At 42.1% G+C, this 20,087-nt stretch overlaps 1 protein-coding gene across 5 annotated transcripts in view; it reads left to right on the top strand.

Annotated features, from left to right (window-relative positions):
* The window catches only part of EXTL3 (exostosin like glycosyltransferase 3), a 112,396-nt gene that overhangs the window by 52,923 nt on the left and 39,386 nt on the right, over positions 1 to 20,087 (top strand). For 2 of the 5 annotated variants that reach the window (XM_036423529.2, XM_036423527.2), the window contains exons 1-2: positions 4,193 to 4,330; positions 19,631 to 19,722. The gene's annotated coding sequence lies outside the window, so the exon portion shown is untranslated. Of the gene's footprint in view, positions 1 to 4,191; positions 4,331 to 19,627; positions 19,723 to 20,087 lie in introns of those variants that run through there. The other 3 variants (XM_045576699.1, XM_036423528.2, XM_045576700.1) reach the window with 3 other exon arrangements.

Here is a 20,087-nt window from a genome sequence, read left to right as displayed (position 1 = left end):
GCTTTGACCATTGATTACTTATTTCTAAATACCATTTTATTAAAGGATAATATGTCTCTAGAGAAGAACACACATGGCAAGTGTACGCTTAACGATTTTGACAAACTGAGCATACCTGTGTAACCACTCCCCAGCTCAAGAAACAATATTACTAGCAGCCATGTCACTCCTTTTCCTCCCCTCTAGTCACTACTCTTTAGGGGTGGTTTTGCCTGTTTTTTACATTTTATATTAGTGGAATCATACCCTGTATACTTTTTTTTGTGTGTGTGGCTGGTTTCTTTTGAGTAACATTGTTTGTAAGACGAATCAATATTGTTGTGTTTATTTGTGGAGCTTTCAGCCTCATTGCTGTATTCCATTGTGTGAATACACTATACTTGTTCCTGCCTACCGCTGATGGACATTGGCAGTTTTCTATTATTGTCTATTCCTAATGGTGCTACCATGAACTTATTTTGTTGAATATATATATACATTGCTACTGATTATGCATATTATAATATGTATAATAATATTGATACATATTTTATATATGTAGGGTGTGGTGAATTACCTTTCATCACATATGATTGAATTGATGATCTCTTGTGGATGAATATTGTTATGCATTTTATGTGGTGATTTCTTATCATTTTATGTTGTGACTTTCATGATAGGGCAGGGCATTATTTTAAATATTTTGCATACATGAAAGAACCTTGATATATTATATTTTGATAGGGGCTCAACTGTCTGTTGGTGGAATGAATGAGCAAACGGATGAGTGTTGTATGCTTCCTTCTTTTTCTGAGAGCAAGACCTATACATGGAGCGGTTCCAATAACCATGTTTAGAGAGGGTTGACCTGCTGGGTAGCCTAAGCTCATTGAACGAAGGATGGACAGGAGACCCAAACCAGGCCAATCATGTCTTTTCTGGGAAATTAAAATTTATAACTAAAAGAAAGAGATGGGATACCGCTGAGACCCTCTGACTGTGATCAGGAGAGAAGACCCCATGGGCTCCTGCTGTTGGTACCAAAGGCACACTGGTTTGTCTTTTCTGCTTCCTCAAAGCAGATACCTATCTACATATATGACTGTTAAAAAACAGTGCAAGATGATATCTCAATATGGGATTAAAAGGAGACAATGCCAATAAAGGGTTTCGTTTATTGCCTGGCAATTAAGTATGTATAAAATATGTATTAAAAGGGTGATGATGGGATGATGTCTGCCTGCAACTGGAAAACGGGCACTAAAGTGTGACAGTGAGGGATCTGCTTAGAGGAGATGATGATGATGCAACGAAGCCGATTGAAATAGGCAAGGAAGAGAGTGTGGAGAGGAAAACGAAGGTAGCCCATGTCCTGTCTAGTTAGAGATAGGAACTCTTTGAGCTAGAGCTGTTTGACAGGAAGGAGCAGCAGGAGAGGACAGGCTCACACGATACAGAGGAGGCAGAAGGTGGTCAGCAGCAGCAACGAGGGCTCCAGTGAAGTGGAGGATACACCAAATTTTGGTTGAGTATCCTTTTAAAAAAATACATATCTTATTGATTTTTCACAGGGAGGAAGAGAGAGAAGCATCAACCAGCTGCCTCCTGCACACCCCCACTGGGGATGTGCCTGCAACCACGGTACATGCCCTTGACTGGAATCGAACCTGGGACCCTTCAGTCCACAGGCCAATGCTGTATCCACTGAGCCAAACTGGGAACAGCAAGGAATGCTTTTGATTTTAAAAAATTTGCTTCCATCTGACTTTCCCCAACAAAAAGGGGTTGTTTTTGTACATAGGTGATGGTGGTGGGACTTTAAGTTAGGTCATAGAAATAAAGAAGAGAGTGAAGTGTGAGGGGAAAGAAAAAATAGGAGAGGGGAGAGTAAGATGTCAGGAAGGAGAGAAGAAAAAGGAGCATCAGAAAGAGGAGGGGCTGATGGGGGTGGAAGTTGAAAAGTGCGCGCTGGAAAACAGGTTGCTAGGTTTGTTTGTTTTTTTAAAGTTTTGTTTTGCAAATGGAATCCTTAGTTCAGACTGTCCTCCGTGGGAAACTAAGCAGTCCTCCGTGTTTGATTGGCCTCCTGGCTAGAGCACGGGCCCGGGCTCCACCAAAAAGAGTGTGTGGACGGGATATGGCAGCTGTGGGAGGCAGGCTCTGGGGAGCATGCAGAACGTCTAAAGCAGCAGACCACCCAAGCACAGGGATAGGAGCCAGCCGGTGGCCTTGGCCCTTTCCAGCTTCTCCAGGTCCTGGTGTGGTTTGGGTTCCCTGGTTACAAAACCCTGGAGTAGAAGCCCTGCCCCTTAGGAATTAAAAATGATAGATCCTCCCTTCCCCCAACTGATGGAGAGAGTATGACATAACTGCACCTGCGGCCCAGACATTTCTGAGCACCTAACCAGGCGCCTTATATGGACTGTACACTGAACCACCAATCAGCACCTGCCCAATACCCTAAGCCCCCATTCCTAAGTCCCTAGGTCCCTAATCATGTGCCTTATATGAAACCACCAATCAGAACGTGCTGAGTACCCTAAGCCCCCTCCCTTCCCGTTCCTCCCCTCAAAAGGTGCCTTCACCCCTGCACATGTGCTCTCTTCCTTTGCAAGGCAGCCCGGCAGGGGTCCTTCTGGTCCTGGTTTTTGGCCCTCTGTCTCATCTTGCAAAAAACATGATAAAAACATCATGTTCATGCAAATTTGAGCTTAGGTTATGTTGCAGTTATAGATTTTAAATAATGGCTTTAACTCATTTTTGAGTTAACAATAAATGATCAGGTGTACCTTTTTGGATTGGTCAGAGTTCCCTCGCCCATTCCCACATGGGTTAAGTCTTGCCCTGGCTTTGCAAGTGTGGAAGTGGTCTGTTAATGTAAAAAAAACAAAAACAAAAACAAAAAACAACCATTGTAACCTGTAAAGAATTTTTGTGAGTTTATTTGAGCCAACATATGGCATGAAGCAGAACCTCAACAAACTGAGATAGTGCTCCTGAGAGTGGCGGGTTACATTTGTATTTATACATTGCAATCAAAGGAGGAACATAGGTGAGTTACATGAAATCCATTGGTGATAGGTTAAAGAGGTGGGATAAAGCAAAGCAGGGAAACCCCTGGGATTGGATAAAAAGTAAAATGATGGACACATACTTGGGGGGGGGGGGGGAGGGAGTGTAGGAACAATTAACATGATAATGAAAGAATTTGTGATATCTGTCCTGGCGCCCACCACATTGGGTTGTGCCCCAGGGGCTCCAGAAAATTCTAGCCTGGAAATAAATGAAAAAGGAAAGTTAGAAGTTACCCAGACATTTCCAGGGTATGTTATCATAGATGCAAAAAGACAGATCGGCCCAGTTAAAGTAGAGGTTGACCTTGTCAGCGAAGATAACGGCCGGGGATCTAACTGCCCACGAAACCTGCGTTTAGTTAAAGTTTAATTTCAGACCATCCTTTGTGGTTCCTTTAGGTCTCAGAGTTTGCAAGACCAGGTGCAGGCCTTCCCTGAGCTTGTCAGGTCAGCATGTGGCCCCATTCGTCCGTATCTCTTAGGACTGGAGGAAAGGTGCCCGCTTGGTTTACAGGAGTTGGCTCTATAAATATTTCACATGGTTGCTCTCCGCTTTGGTTAATGATTGCCACACGACTGGATTAAGGTTGTTGGTGGTTTTTTTATTTTCTTGCACAACCCCGGTATTTCCTAAGCATTCAAGCCTTGCGGCCTTTTGTCTTGTGGTTAGGTATGCAAAGTGTTTCCAAACTCCAGAGCATCTCCGGAGCCCATCGGCTCATTGGGGGCGGCCTTTTCTATGGGGCTGCGTTTATTTCCAGGCTAGACTTTCGGGACATTCTCCGCGCTCACCGGATGGGGTCTTCGCGAAGGGCCAGGGGCGCTGGGAGGGCGCGGGTCTGAGCGCCCTGCCCCGCGCGGCCTGTCCCCGGCGGGAGCCGCTCACGCACGGCGGCGTCCTCCTTCCCGCCGCGCTTCCCACAATCCCCCGCGGGGCCGCCGCTCCCGGCCCGGCCCGGCCGGTCCCGCGCGGAGGAGCCTCCAGAGCCAGCCGAGGCCCCCGCGGCCCTTCGGGCGCCGCCCGGAAAGTCTCGAACGCCGCCCGCTCCGCGGCTCCCCGAGCGCCCGGCTTCGGGCGTTTCCGGCCGGCGCCCTTCGCGCTTCGGCAAGTTCCGCCGTCCCTGGTCGGAAATGGCTGCCGGCCGGCAGGGGGAGCCGGGGGTCCGGCGCGGCCTGGAAGGCGGGCGGCAGGCGGCGAGAGCGGCTTTTGGGAACCCGAGTTTCCTACCGGCGGCGGCGGCGGCGGCGGCGGCGGCTCGTCCCTGAACTGGAAGCCGGTAGGACTCCTGGCGGCGGCCGGAGCCCGGAGCGGCCGCGGGGGGCGGCGGCCCGGAAGGGGCTCGGGGTAGGGACCTGGGGGCCGGCCGGCCCCCTGCGCAGGGCACCGGGTCCGGCCGCGCTGGGGCCCCCGGAGCCCGCGGAGGCTGCTGCCCGGCGCGGGAGAGGCTTGCTTGCGGTCTGGTCGTAGGCCTTCCCGGGCGGCTCGGGGCCTGGGGAGGGCACCTCCGGGGCCTCAGCCGCGGGGCGAGGAGGGTCAGCCGGGCTCGGTGGGGCTTTGAACACGCCCTCCCCACCCCCACACGCCCCCTACAGCCCCAATGTGTGTGCCTCCACCCACTTCCATTCCTTTTTCCTGAGAGATCGGCTTCAGCGGTGCAGCCTCTAATGCACTTTAAATCCTCCTCCCATCCTCCCCCCCCCCCCTACCCCCAATCCTCTGCCTCCCTGTGTGTGTCCAGCGGCGTGTGTAGAGCATCTGCGGCCGAGGAAGGGGCTTTCCCCGCTGTCCCCCTCCTGGGCTCCCTGTGCACACACACTCTCCCATGTCTGCTCTGCTCTGCTCTGCGCTGCATTCAGACGGGCGCCTGCTGCTGCTCTTCCTCTGGCTCCTGCTCGCCGGGCTCAGCCCCTTTCCTGATGAATAGCCACTTCCTGTGCGGTAGGGTCCAGGTGCCGCTGGGGCAGGAGCTTCTGGGGCTCCGGGGCCCAGGCCCCGGCTCCGGAGCGCTGGGCCTGGCTGGCGCCGCCTGGGCAGGACCAGGGGCTGCGGAGGGAGCTGCTGAAACCCTAGCCGAGTCCCCGACCCGCGCTGCTGGGGGTTCGTCCTGATCCGGACACCCCCCCCCCCCCCCCCCCCCGGGGGATGGGCACGGCTGCCTCCCTGCAGCCCCAGGGTATTGTGTTCATCTCTTCTCCACGCGGAGCCAGTGTTTCAGTTCCTTTTTTAGAGGTCTGTGGCGATTCAAAGGACTTGGATTTGGTGGCTTTCTCCCTCTCACCTGGACTTTCTCTTCTTTCCTTTTCAAAAATGCTAAGGGCTTCCGCAAGTCCTCTCGGTTGGACTCCTGAGGAGGAGGCATCGGAACAGCACATGCCCTTTTTTTGCTCCTTCCATCTGCGAGTTACTTAAGAGGCATTTTTCGCTTTCTTGTTACTTTAATCCTGTTCTTCCAATTTAGGTAGGATCAGGTTTGAAGGCCCGGCTCTCCATGTGTTTGTTCTTTTGTTTTTAGAAAGTCTTTGTGTGTTACAGTCTACATTCGCTCATGTTTTGCTCAGCAATTAGCCTTGATTAGTGCTCCTGTGTCAGAGTGCTCTGGGATAATAACCTGTGGGGCCTTGATAGTCTTGAGTAGCAGCGAAGCGTTCTCAACAACTTACTGAGCAGGGGGACTTTTAAATTTTTCAAGATGAAAGAAAAGCTGCCTTCTTAAATTCTTTACTTGCTGGGTTAAAAATACCTTATCCTGTGGGGAGCCTGAGGAACCCTCGTAAGTATTCAGAAGTAATGTAGGCAACTAGCTGAAATGCTTTCTGGAAGAGAAATAGAATTGTGGATCTGCAGCATACTTGAAGCATTGTTTATTTACTATCCAAAGATATAGGAGGCACACCTACAAATCAAAAGATTGACAAGCAAGCGTGTTTGTTCATTCCCCCACTCCTCATTTTCTGAAGGGGCGGTCGCTGGCATTAAAGGTTTGGTGTGTAGTTGGAATCTCTTAATGATTAGGCCTCAGAAAAGACTTGAAGTAATCAGGCTAGAGAGAAACGAGTCAGGGTTAACCCTGAGAAATGGAGTTCTAAGAGAGGGGGGGAAAGTTCAAAGGATGGTTTGGAAACCAGCAGAAGAACGTATGGGGATTAGAAAAGGACACGCCTTTTCCCTCAGGACACTGGGCTAGCTATTGAGTGAAAAGTCATTGAGGAGTGGTAGGGGTGTGAGGAGGTGGCAGTGGTGTGTGTGGGGTGGGGTGGGGAGGGGGAGAGGAGGGGGAAGGAAAGGTCTGAGGTGGAACTGGTAAGTAGTCCCAGGTGGAGGGTTGAAAATATTGCCTGAAGCAATAGTAGAGTTCTGCTTTAGGGGGAAAAAATGAAGATCCCTCCAGATCTGTAGTTGGCAGAGATTTGGGTGTCTTTGCTTATAGTTATTTCAGAGTGAGGCAAGGTATAGGAACCATCCTAAAAGTGTGCACTAATTTCTCCTGGGTGCTAAGTTTAGCTTGGAAAACTTCACATTCAACCATTGTCTTAGCATGCTTATTTCTACTTTATTTTTGCTTTCTCTTAATTTTTGGTAACTTTCTTTTGAAAACCTGTAATGATAAGCTAACTAAGGGGAAAGAAAGGATTTTTCAGGTATTTGTAGGCTCTATGAAAGTGGTGGGGTTCAAGCAGAGAGAGTTTGGGAATTCAAGAGGGACAGGGATAGGCTCACTTATAAGCATGATCTTTTCCTACCGGAACCAGCCCACATTTCTTGTACGACTTTTTCAGATCTCTCTGGTGATGTTACTAGGTGGAAGAGAAGCAGGATTAAAATTTTTGTAATCTCGAGTGTATAAGAAGAATATGGAGACTCCATTTAGTGACATACGTACCTCCCCTACACTTAGGCCATGCTGGTTAGGATAGAATTCTGCTCATACACACTGATGTGACCCATTAGAATCCCAGGGATGGAGCCATAGGAGGACGAACTGTATCTCAGCACTCAGTCACCTCTGTGGTTTATAACCTGAGAGTATTTTTACAGAAAAGTAGGTAACTTTTTCTGTGAAGGGCCAAATAGTAACTGTTTAGGGTTTGCAACTATTCAGATCTGGAGTTAAAGCAGCATCATATACTTAATAAATATAGACAGTACATATATACATAAAATCCATAACAGAAGGAGCAAGGCAGCTGGCTATGTACCGTATTTTTCGGACCATAAGACGCACTTTTTTCCCCCCAGAAGTGGGGGGAAAAAGTCCCTGCGTCTTATGGTCCAAATATAGCCTACACATATACTTTTAAAAAAAAAGTTTTTTTACTTGCCCGGCTGTGTGTGGTCTCTGTGTGCTTGCCCGGCTCTAAAATGGTTCTAAATGCTGCTGTTTGTTTACAGGGTTGATTACATGTGTTTATGACTATGATGTTGGGCTTTAATGACTATGATGTTGGGTTTTAATGCACATAAAATATTTTAGGACACTATTTGTTTTAGAATCTTTTTTTCTTCATTTCCCTTCTCAAAAACTGGTGCGTCTTATGGTCCGGAGCGTCTTATGGTCTGAAAAATACGGTAGTTTGGCAGTGCCTGCCGTAGCGTATCACCTCCTCAAATACATGTCATTACTTTTGTTTATTTCTCTATTTGACTGTGCCCAATACCTTTTAGACTGGTCAGTGATTAATGATTAACATACTGGATATTTGCTTTAGTGACTTTTTCTTTGTTATCTTATCATCTTATATTGTTGTCATTTTAACACACTTCTCCAACTTCATTTTAAACGTTTTTTCCCAATAAATATTTGATACACTGAAGGAGGAATAAAAACATGAATTAGGTTGAGAATATGCCATTAGCCTGTGTATAGTAAGAGAGATAAGATGTAAATACATGGTGATGGTAGATTATAGTGTCTTAAGTTACTGTAGTTCTTTTCCATCATCTAGTACTTTTTAAAAAAAGATTTTTACGTAATTTATTATTTTTTCTTTTTAAATTTATTTTTATTGATTTCAGAGAGGAAGGAAAAAGGAAAGAGAGATAGAAACATCAATGATGAGAATCATTGATCAGCTACCTCCTGCAAACTCCCCACTGGAGTCCAAGCCCGAAACCCGGGCAAATGCCCTTGATCAGAATTGAATCTGGGACCCTTCAGTCCGCAGAGCCAAATGAGCTAAGGCAGTGGTCGACAAACTCATTAGTCAACAGAGCCAAATATCAACAGTATACAACGATTGAAATTTCTTTTGAGAGACAAACTTTTTAAACTTAAACTTCTTCTAATGCCACTTCTTCAAAATAGACTTGCCCAGGCCATGGTATTTTGTGGAAGAGCCACACTCAAGGGACCAAAGAGCCACATAACAGAAGGAGCAAGGCAGCTGGCTATGTACCGTATTTTGCCGACCATCATACAGTACTTTCATATAATTTCTTTTCATGTAGGTTTTGATCTTTAACTTTGAGAAATAGGAGGCTAAATGTTACAAAATTTTTTTCTTATTTAATCCTTGCCTGAGAATATTTTCCCTCTGCTTTTAGATTGAGTGGGGTTGTGGGGGAAGGGGAGGAGAGAAAGAGGGGGAGAGAGAGAGAAACATGTTGAGAAAGACCTATCATTGGTTGCTTCCTACACGTGCAGCCCAGATGCTTGCCCTTGACTGGGAATGGAACCAGAGACCCTTTGGTGCTAGGGTTGCTGCTCGGACCACTGAGAACACCATCCAGGGCCAAAATTCCTTTTTTTTTTTTTTTTTTTTTTTTTTTTTGAGGGTAAGGAAGGTAGGAAAGAAAACTGAAACTTTGGGAGGCTTAATTATTTTACCAGGCTAGATGTAGTAAGTGACAGAATTCTTGAACTGACCAATATTTACTGGCCTGTCCCTATTTGAACACTTACAATAACTTGGCCCTCCTAGACAAACCTTTCTAATTTGCAGACTAGTTTTTAGGAGGCTTTTCCTTATTGAGCTTCAGTTTGCCTCCACAATTGACACCTCTCAGGGCCATGTAGAAGAGTATATTCATATTCTATATTAAAGTTCTTCAGATGTTGGATTAGCCATCATGTCTCTTCTTTTTGTAGGGCTTCTGTTCCTCAGGCTAAATATTTCCACTTCCTTCTGATGTTTCTTATTTTACGGTTTCAAATCCCCTCATTGTCCTCTGCCCTCCATTTACTTTCTTAATACAGTGCCACCTAAAAGAGTACAGTGTAGACAGTAACCTTAACTCCAAAAAAATAAGGTGGTAATTTTGTTCGAAATAGTCATGTATTCTTGACTCACTGAAATTGTCAAACTCAAGCCATAATTCTGTGTGTGCATGTGCTGCTGTTAAATTAAGTCATTTCCTTGTACATAGTTTGTGGATCTAAGTGTTGAACTTTGCCTTTCTCTATGAAATTTTATCTGTTAGATATAAAAAAATTTATCTTTTTGTTTTCTGTTTCCCCCCCCCCACAGCCTTGACTTACTCTTCCTAGCATGATTTCTTTTATTTCTGAAGTAGAGCTGTAAAATATGAAAACACTGTGGCTTAGAATGGAGAAAATAGTTGATGAGAACCCAAACCTTTGTTAATGGATTCAGTGGAAAAATAAGGAGTGGAAGCTTTCACGGAAGGCACTCTGCTTGAAACCTTAGAGGTGAAACAAAAGGAATATAGCCTCGGTAATAGCCTTGCTTCTTGAGTTGGTATGTTGGTAATGTTTTCCCCCCAATAAAACAAATTTGTATGTGCTTTCTGTGTGCAAGGCAGTTATAAGTCAGTGGGGTCCCAGATTCTAAGAGGATCTTTGAGGTCATTTAGTCCAACCCTTTATGAGTTAAAAAAAGATAAGGAGTATGTGAGTCAAGAATGGACACGGAATTGTGAAGTTAGGGAGTCTGATGGATCAGAAGGATGTAATGATAAAGGGATGGCAAAACTGAAGCCTCACGTTGAAGTCACCCACGAAGGAGGAAGCAGGATGCCAGAGCCAAAAAGATGATTTATATGTTGCTTAGCAAACTTCATTTTTCTATCTAATTTAAGATGGATAGCTTAGGGCACTAATGATATCAGTTATAGTATGCCTCTATAGCATAAAATAAAAATTACATTTTCTTGAAAAGCAGGTACCTTAGAGAAATTACAATAGTTTACTCTCTAGACCAGTGGTCCGAAAACCGAGGCTTGAGAGCCGCAGTTTGCCGCTCTGTTGACTAATGAGTTTGCCGACCACTGCTCTAGACATCGAAGTAGGACAATCCATCTGAGGACATTTAAAAAAAAATTCTGCTTTTATCTTTTCCCTACCGTATTAGTCTGTATTTTTCTTTTAATATTGTGAACCTTTCCTCTTTTTACTTAAAATGATTGAAAGTAAATTATTTTGACAGCGTGATAGTCATATTAATGACATGCATTTGTCATACTTTATATTTAACCTTGCTTCTAATTCTTGGACATTTATAATCTTTTTGGCTAATGTAAAGAATGTAGTGGTGATTACACCTTTGCAATAAAAATCTTTGTCCACCTAGAATATATTCCTAGAAAGTGAAATTCCTGGGTTGAAGATAGCAACATTTTAAAGACTTGTTACAAGTAGCAAATTATCTTTCAGTTTCTCTTCCTATTTATACAGTATAAAAACAACTGTTACACTGCAGCTGCCAGCATAGTACACACATCTACTGTGCTTTGTTACTAGTAAGTGGTATACTTTGTAATGCTTTAGTGTGAATATCCTTGAAGCCAAATATCTTTCTCATTCATGATTCTTAAAAGTAGTTTCTGGAAATGGAAGTGTAGGGTCAAAGGATAGGCAGAGTTTCAGGGCTTTTATTACTTACTGCCGAATTGTTCTCCAGAAAGGTGTGCCAGTGTTCACCCCCAGCAGCAGAGTGTGGGGATGTTACCCCTGCCCCTCGGTAGCACCACATATTATAAATTTTATAATTCTTTATTGATTTACAAATAGAAAGTGTCACTGTATCTTGTTTTAAATGTACATTTCTGTGATTGCTAGGATGACTGGACATTTAAAAATGCTTATCATTTGGACCTCTTTTTTTGGTTTAAATTCCTATTTATTTCCTTTATCGACTATTGTATTGCCTTCACTACTATTAAAGTAATGTCATGCTACAAATGCTTCCCCCAGTCTTTTCATTGAATCTAAACTTTTAAAAAATATATAGAAAGAAGCCTTTGATACTTACGTAGTTAAATCTGTTGAACTTTAAAAAAAAAATGAATTCTGCTTTTGCTTGGATTGCTATAAAAGTGGCTATACTTGGAATGAAATTACTTGTATGTTTTCCTTTTGTTCTTTTTATGATGTCATTTATTACAGTTACAACTTGACTCTGTCTGGGACTAAGTTTTGGATTTGGTTTGCTAATGCAGAAGTCTGACTTGTATTTTTCCCTCAAAAGCTCACTTTAACCTTATTTATTGAAAAATCTAGTGTGCTGTACTTTATTATTCCCCCCCTCCCCCCGCCCCCATTTTGGTAACTTTTTATTTTCACATAATGTAACATTTATGGTAAAGTTATGACACAGCACAGCTGTAAGAACAAGACTGGAACTGCTCAATAGTGTTACAGCTCAATTATGAAGCATCACAGCTGCCAGGGAGCATTGGGCCAGGCCCCTCTCTGGCTAGACAGCTCTGTTTGGGTTTGTTCCACTTCAGCCTGCCCTGCTCCGCCTGCTGTGCTCTGGTCCAGCAAGATGTCGTTGGTGTTTCATCTTTGGTGTTTCAGCTTCAGCCAGGGAAAGGCAGTCTTGCGTGGAAGGGGAAAATGTGCTCTGAGCCAGAGGACGACTGACTAGTCCTATATAATAAAAGTCTAATATGCTAAGTGTCCCATTGTCTGGTCATCTGTTCAACCAATCAAAGTGTAATATGTTAATGATATGCTAGGGCCACTCAACCGCTTGCTATGGCATGCATTGACCACCAGGGGGGCAGATGCTCTGACTGGTAAGTTAGCTTGCTTCTGGGGTCCGGCTGATTGGGACTGAATGAGACAGGCCAGACATGCCATGGAGCCCTCGAGTGGTTCCTCCCGGGCTGTCCAACCTCCTGTGTCCCTCCTAGGCCCCAATTATGCACCAGTGGCGTCCCTGGGCCTGGCCTGCATCCTCTCAAAATCCAGGACCCCTCAGGGGATGTCAGAAAGCCAGTTTCAGCCTGATCCCACAGGCCAGGCCGAGGGACCCCACTGGTGCATGAATTCATGCACTGGGCCTCTAATATAGATAGAAGTCTATATTATATAGATCCTGATTGATCGATCAGTCATGCTAATGAGGATTCAAAATCCTCACAGTTTGGTACAAAAGGCACTGTCCTGATTGGTGAGAATGGAGCTATTCTGATAAGTAGGTGAAGATGCTGATGGAAGATACAGCTGTGCAGCTGCAGGTTTGATGGGCAAGTCTCAGTCCTGTTAGTTCCGGGAACTCCGTAGTAAGGGCTGGTTGAGATGTGAGGAGCCTAGTGCAGGTAGGAGTTCCGTGCAGGTTTTCTCTCTGAAGTGCAGTTTGTTGGAGAGGCCCCTCTTTAGAAACAGCTGCTAGGTTCTGAAACCAGTAAACCCACAGGAGCCCTTCTTAGTTGGTATCTTCTTTCTTGGGACCCACAATATATAATTTTTTTTTTTAACACTGTTTCTCATCAACCTTTTACCAATGAATCTTGTTATCCAGTGCTGAATCTTTCCTGCAATAATTATTAATTTGATGGCCACTAAATGATAGTTTTAAAAAATCTCCATCTGCCATTTCTATATGTTTATAATCAATCATTTATTTCTCTATGAATACACGATTTCTCCTTTATTGGGAGATAATTTGTTGGTAGTATTATTTATTTAGATAGCTAAAGTGTCCCAGATTATCCAGTGGGAGCTGGATTCCTTCAAACTGGATCCAGTGTCCTTTTTTTAGTATGTCCTATCTTTTTTTTCCCCCCAAGTACATCTTTGCTTTGCTTTCTGGCAAAAGAAGATTTTCAGACTCATTTTTACTTTACTTATCCAGTCCTGAAATCAGCTGCTTATTCAAGGAATCTTACTCGATCTGGTATTCACACTGATACCTCCGGCATTTGCCCAGTTCCAATGGAACACTACAGGTGTTATTCTAATCTTCGCTTCTAAATCTGTAATACTTTAGCAGTGAGAAAACCAGTTTGATCTTCTGTCCAGACCACTAAAACTCTCCATATCAATAACAAGGATTTGCATCTTTCATGTGTTCACTGGAGCATGGTGTGCTGTACTTTGAAGTGACTGCAGCAAGATAATATTTTTCTTTTAAAATAAAATGTTTTTATTTTTTATTCTTTAGAGAGAGAGATAGGGGGAGAGAGAGAGAGAGAGAGAGAGAGAGAGAGAGAGAGAGAGAGAGAGAGAGACATCAATATGAGAAATATCTATCAGTTACCTCCATAGACACCCCAACAGGGAACTGAATTCATAGCCTGGGCATTTGCCCAGGAATCAACGTACGGGATGATGCTCAACTCCCTGAGCCACAATGGCCAGGCCAACATTTTTCTTAATTACAAAAACAATACCTGCTTATTGTAAAATGAATGAAGACAAAATGAGTTAAGGAAATAAGTAGTAAATACTACTTATTCCTGTGAGTAGCAGGGTACAGGTCAGATAGATCTGGATTTGTATTTGGGCACCTCAGTTTGCTTGCTATAGGGCCTGGAACAAGATTTACCTAGCTTAGTGGTTCACTCGTCTTTACTTGTAAGTAAAAGCAGTAGCTACCCCCAAGATGGTTGATGTGAGGATTAAATGAGATAACATATGTAAGATGTGTTATCTCAGCTACATTATAAATACAGTTATTAAAAGTGGAAAATCCCTCCTACTCCCACATCTTCCACAAATGTATGGTATAGTCCGTAGACGTCCTATATGAGAAAGGTATATTGTAGTTGTCTGTAATTACATTGATACAGATGTCATCAGTTTGATTGGAGATTGTCATTAGTTTTTTGCTAGACCAGTGGTTTTGTGTTAAAGTTCTGTGGTCTGCTTTACAATCACCTGTGGGCTTTGTCAAAATACAGGCACCTGGGTCTCCCCCCTCCTCCCTCTTTTGAGAATTCTGACTTAGTTAATGTTGGGTAGGTTAGGTGAGTTGTGAACATGAATTGTAACTAGCTAAAAGCTAACTGGAGAGACAATAGGGTTTGAATTTGTGGGATGTTATCAAATTTATGGGAAGGGAAACAGGTAAGAAGTGGCATAATTTTAAACTGAGGACCTATTCAGGGAGGTGAGGCTTCTGGGTTCAGGTTTATTGTTGACTAAACAGATGACCTAGTTAGTGGTTCTGCAAACTGCGACTTGTGAGCCACATGCGGCTTTTTGGCCCCTTGAGTGTGGCTCTTCCCCAAAATACTACGGCCTGGGAGAGCCTATTTTGAAGAAGTGGCGTTAGAAGAAGTTTAAGTTTAAAAAATTTGTCTGTCAAAAGAAATTTCAATCGTTGTACTGTTGATATTTGGTTCTGTTGACTAATGAGTTTGCTGACCACTGACTAGGTTAATCAATAATCTTAGTTTACTTGTTAATACCTAAATAGAACTGAGCATTGGATGGAATGCTTATAACTTACTGATGAGTTCCTTTTTGTGTGTTTTGTGATTCTTTTGCTATTGGCATTTGTGGAACATCTTTGTATAAGAAATCTGTTCTTGCCAGGACCGGTTTGGCTCAGCGGATAGAGCGTCGGCCTGTGGACTGAAAGGTCCCGGGTTCGATTCCGGTCAAGGGCATGTACCTTGGTTGCGGGCACATCCCCAGTGTGGGGTGTGCAAGAGGCAGCTGGTCGATGTTTCTCTCTCATCGACGTTTCTAACGCTCTGTCCCTCTCAATTCCTCTCCGTGTAAAATCAATAAAATATATTAAAAAAAAGAAAAAAGAAAAGAAATCTGTTCTTGAGCCCAAAGAATACCTTTTTCCTTTCTTAAAAGCCCTGTAATAAGAATAGCTAAACTCTGTGGTCCTGTGATTGCCTCATAATCTTTACTCTCAACTCAGTATGTCACCAGTTTTTCTCACCAGTTCTTAATTGCTGACAATTTTCTACAGACATATTTTATTGTGCTTTGATTGATTGCATTTCATAGATGTGTGTGTGTGTGTGTGTGTGTGTGTGTGTACACTACAATTTGCAGGCAAGGCACTTCACTAGCAAAAAGATTACGACTTGTTTTATTCCAGGAGTCTGGAACCAAATCTGCAGTATCTCTGAAGTATGCCTGTATTTATTTTACAACCAGGTTAAGTTTATCCAGTAAATAAACTACTGTGGTGGTCGTATTATGAAAAACACATTGGTTTGCTCTCTTGTAACTTGTGAATTACATAAATACAGTCATTCTTTATCTACAGTTAACTTTCCTGGAAAGTGCCTTTTGTTGTTTTGAACAATAGAAGTCAGTCTTAGGAATAGCGATAACACTAGGAAATTTGTTTTAGTGCTTCCTGATTTTTGAACTAGGTACACTGAAGCAGGCTCTTTGTCATGCTTAGTAGGAAATCAGGAAATGATTTTCTTTTGGAGTGTTTGCATTTAAAAAAACATAACCAAACATTTGAAATATTGTTTTCAACAACATTACTAAAATGATTTCCTGTACCAAACTATCTTTTCCTAATTTGAAGTGCTTGCGGCAGTGAATGTAACAGCAACAATGTGCATATAATATAGTTCTATAGAATCTGCATCTGAGTGGTAATGGATTTGTGCGCGTTTGATGGGCCAATTTTGATTTAAATGAAAAAAGGGAAAATAATACTACACCTGCACAGATACACAGGTAGGTCATAGGTACACAGGCAAAGATATTTTGCTCTGAGTGTATGTTTTCTTGTTTAGTAGATGCTGATATAAAAAACATCCAAACCTGTAGAGAATTTTTATGAGTTTATTTGAGCCAAACTGATGACAGTTGCTGAGAAGTAAAATCTCAACTGATTGACAAAATGCTCTGGAAAATGGCAGATTTCCAGCTTTTTTATACATTAGAATTAAAGGAGGAGCCTTAAGGAAGTTTACATGAAATCCATTGGTGGTAGATTAAGGAGACAGGAGAAGAAAGCAGAGAAATCTCTGGGATTGGATAAAAGGCTAAATTAAGAAACGCTTCTTTTACTTTGGTGGGTCCAGGTAAGTTAATTACCATTTACGCACATAGAGGGTTGGTGTGTGGAGAATGAGATAATGATGAGGGGTTCTGTGATCTTGCACTCTGGTGCAGTGGTTGTGCCTTGAGGGGTCTGGAAATGAAGATTATGCTTACATTTTAAAGGCATGTTACTCTTACATTTTAAAAATATCTTATGGCCGAAACCGGTTTGGCTTGGTGGATAGAGCGTCGGCCTGCGGACTGAAAGGTCAAGGGTTCGATTCCGGTCAAGGGCAAGTACCTTGGTTGCGGGCACATCCCCAGTGGGGGGAGTGCAGGAGGCAGCTGATCGATGGTTCTCTCTCATTGATGTTTCTGACTCTCTATCCCTCTCTTTTCCTCTCTGGAAAAATCAATAAAATATATTAAAAAAAAAAAAGATATGTTATGGAGAGGATAAAGAAAAAACTGGTACATTTATACAATGGAATACTATGTAGTTGTAAAAGAGAAGGATTTATTACCCTTTGAGATAGAATAGAGGGACCTGTAGACTATGATGCTAAGTGAAATAAGCCAATCAGAGAAAGACAAATTATCACTTGATCTCACTTAGATGTGGATTCTAATGAACAAAATCAATAGATGAATAAAATAGAACCAGTGGCATGGAAACATGGACCAGACTGACGAATCTCAGAGGGATGTGGGGAAGGAGGTGGGAAGAGATTAGCTAAAGAACGTATATGCATTTATGCATTGTCTATGGATATAGACAGTAGGATGGTGAAGGACTGGGGTGGAGTGGGAACAGGATGGAAGCTGATCAACGAATGGGTCAAAAAGGGGGCAACTGTAATACTCTCAACAATAAAGATTAAAATAATTAAAAAAAAAAGTAAAAAGTAAAGGTATGTTGTCTTAGATACAAAAAGACAATAGACAGGCTCACTTAAGGTAAAGATTGACCTATGAGAAGGAAGCTACAGGCCTAGGATGTGACTACCTGCCATGACCCACTTAATTAGGAATTATGTTCAGACCATTCTTTATGGTAACTTTTGGTTCCCAAGTTTGTAAGGCCCACCGTTAGGCCTTCCCTGTGCGTTAGTATGTAGTCACTTTTTTTTGCCCACATAAATGCTTTAAATATGAATATAGAGGTGGCTTTAGGTTTTGGAGTAGTATTAATTAATCATTGTCCATGGTTTCAGTGGAGCAGTAGTAATGTGGATAATCTAAAAGTAATTTATGCATGATGTGCCTGTGTACTGTGTTCCTTGAGTTAGTATCATAGGCATTTTTTTTTTTTCATAATGATTAAGATATTGAACGTGTGGACCTTAGATTTAGCATTGCTTTGATTTGAATCCAAGTTTTACTCAATGTGGATGACTTTGGACAAATTACCTAAGCTTTGTGCTTTGGTTTCTTCATGTACAAAATGGGAATAATAATAGTACCTACTTCATAGGATTGTTGTGAATATTAACCACAAAAGAATAACTGTATTTAAAGAGTAGTGAAGCGAACCGGAGAAAGAGCTGTTGGGATGGAGAACTAAGAGAATGGGCCAGTAAAAATATAAATTACATAACCCTGGCTGGGTAGCACAGTTGGTTAGAGCATCATCCTAATATGTCAATGTTTCGGGTTCTATCCCCTGTCAGGGCACATACGAGAATCAATAAATGCATTCATGAATAAATGGAACTGTAGTAGGCAGTTAGCCAGACATGAGCAGAGCAAGGATGATGTACAACAAAACACAATGGGGGAATGAGTCAAGGAAATAGATGAAACACCAGAAAGTACAGTTTTATGGAAAATAAAGGGAAAAGCTGAGAGTTTGTAAAAAGAAGTGATCAGTGATGTAATTGATTTATTTAACAGATATTTAAAGAGTACTTACAGTGTTGATCCAAGCAGACAAGGTCCTGTTCTCAATGATTATGTTTTGGTAGGATGGTAAGTAATAAATAAATAAATGAAAAGATACTATAGAGAAAATCAATAGATCAATACCAGAAAGTGTCTTTTAGTACACACAGACCCAGGGCAAAGCCCTGAGAGTGAAAATCTATGTGTATAGTGGAGGGCAGGGAAAGGCGGAAGAAAGAGGCTGGTCACTTCAATAATTAATAAAAGTTATTAAGGGAAACTTACATATGAGACATGTCTTGGGCAGTTTCAAGATGCAGTGGATCCCCGCACTGCTTGGTAGGTGCCAAAGACTTATATAAAGTACAGGGGGAAATAGCACAAGTACTAGTATATAATGCTACAACGTATAGAAATTATTTTACATGCTTGACCAGGTCAGGACAACAGCCTATTCCAGGAATCAGCACATATCAGCAGGCAAGGGAAGGGTGCTGATTAATGTCAGAATAAACATCAGTTACCATCAGACAGTCTATTTAAAAAAAATGTATTTTATTGATTTTTTACAGAGAGGAAAGGAGAGGGATAGAGAGTTAGAAATATTGATTCAGCTGCCTCCTGCACACTCCCTACTGGGGATGTGCCCACAACTGAGATACATGCCCTTGATCGGAATCGAACCTGGGACCTTTCAGTTCGCAGGCTGACACTCTATCCTCTGAGCCAAACCGGTTAGGGCCCATCAGACAATCTCTTTGGGGGTTTGTGGAAAGCAACCTCCATTCTGGACTAGGCGGTGGTCTTCCCATGGAACATCTCTCCATAGTGTCAGGGCATAAGAAAGGCTACTTTAATGGAATGCCAAGAAAGTTAAGGTCTGAAGGATGAGAGTCACCTAGAAAAAACCTGAAGGGGATGCATTCTTTTGATCAGTGTTGAAATATTGATTTCCAATAGAACATTTGTTTTTATTTCCTGCTGTTTATATGTAAGTTGGTAGCACTAGCATTATTAGATTAAGCATAGTCAGTTTCCAAATGACTTTTAAAAAACATTTTGTTTAGACCCGTTGTAATCTATTTTTGAGCTTTTAATATTCAAACATATAAAAGCAGAGAGTATAGTATATAATACAGCCTCATGCATCCTCTTCATTTTAATGTCAACAACAGTTCACAACTAATCTTTTTTCATCTATGTCTCCAAACACTTCTTACCATCCTCATCCTGTTTATTTTAAAGTCAATTCCAGATAAATTGTTTCCTCTATAAATGTCTTGGTATATACTTCTATATTTTAGTGTTTTGATTTATTGCCTCTTAGAACATATAAATAGATAACAATATATATGGATTGTTTATTATTAGTGGCCCTTTTCACTTACAAGAGTGTCCCTCTTTGTTTGGACCTTAAATTCTATGGTTACCTTATTTACATAAGGGAAGCCTCTTCATAGTGGACAGTAAATAAATTCTTTAATAGAACCTTCAGTATTGAATATTTTTCTAATAGCATGCCATTTTTTTGCTTTCTAGCAGGACCGAAAGCCCGGGAGTTCACTATATCAAGAAATTATATGCCAAGATATAATGGCGTATGAATCAGAGAAAAGAAGGATCCTAAACATATGGTAAGGAGGGAATGAATAAGTTGGACTGCCTGGATTATGCCTTCCTTTTTTCCTCGAATCCATTCTGTCTTTGCTATGATTTCTTTATAAATGCAGAAAATATTCTTTTGAAAACAAAAAGATTTTAACATTGGGATGAAAAGGATAATGCTTTAGAAATATTGACCTCCATTTCTTTGGGATATTTGGTCAGCTGTTAATTATCTAAGTTTAGATCATTCAAATTTAGCTTTTCCATGATCTATATTTTTGTTGTCCTTATCTCTTGCTCTACATACTCAAGCCTTTTAGTAATGTTGTCATCAACTTTTAATTTTTATTTAAAGGGAGAGAAGACTGTCAAACCTTTAATAGTTAATACATCT

This window comes from Pipistrellus kuhlii, unplaced genomic scaffold, assembly GCF_014108245.1.
Source record: "Pipistrellus kuhlii isolate mPipKuh1 unplaced genomic scaffold, mPipKuh1.p scaffold_m20_p_8, whole genome shotgun sequence".
NCBI classification, from domain to species: domain Eukaryota; kingdom Metazoa; phylum Chordata; class Mammalia; order Chiroptera; family Vespertilionidae; genus Pipistrellus; species Pipistrellus kuhlii.
The sequence above is the reverse complement of the archived record's forward strand: the minus strand, read 5'-3'. Positions and strand labels throughout refer to the sequence as shown.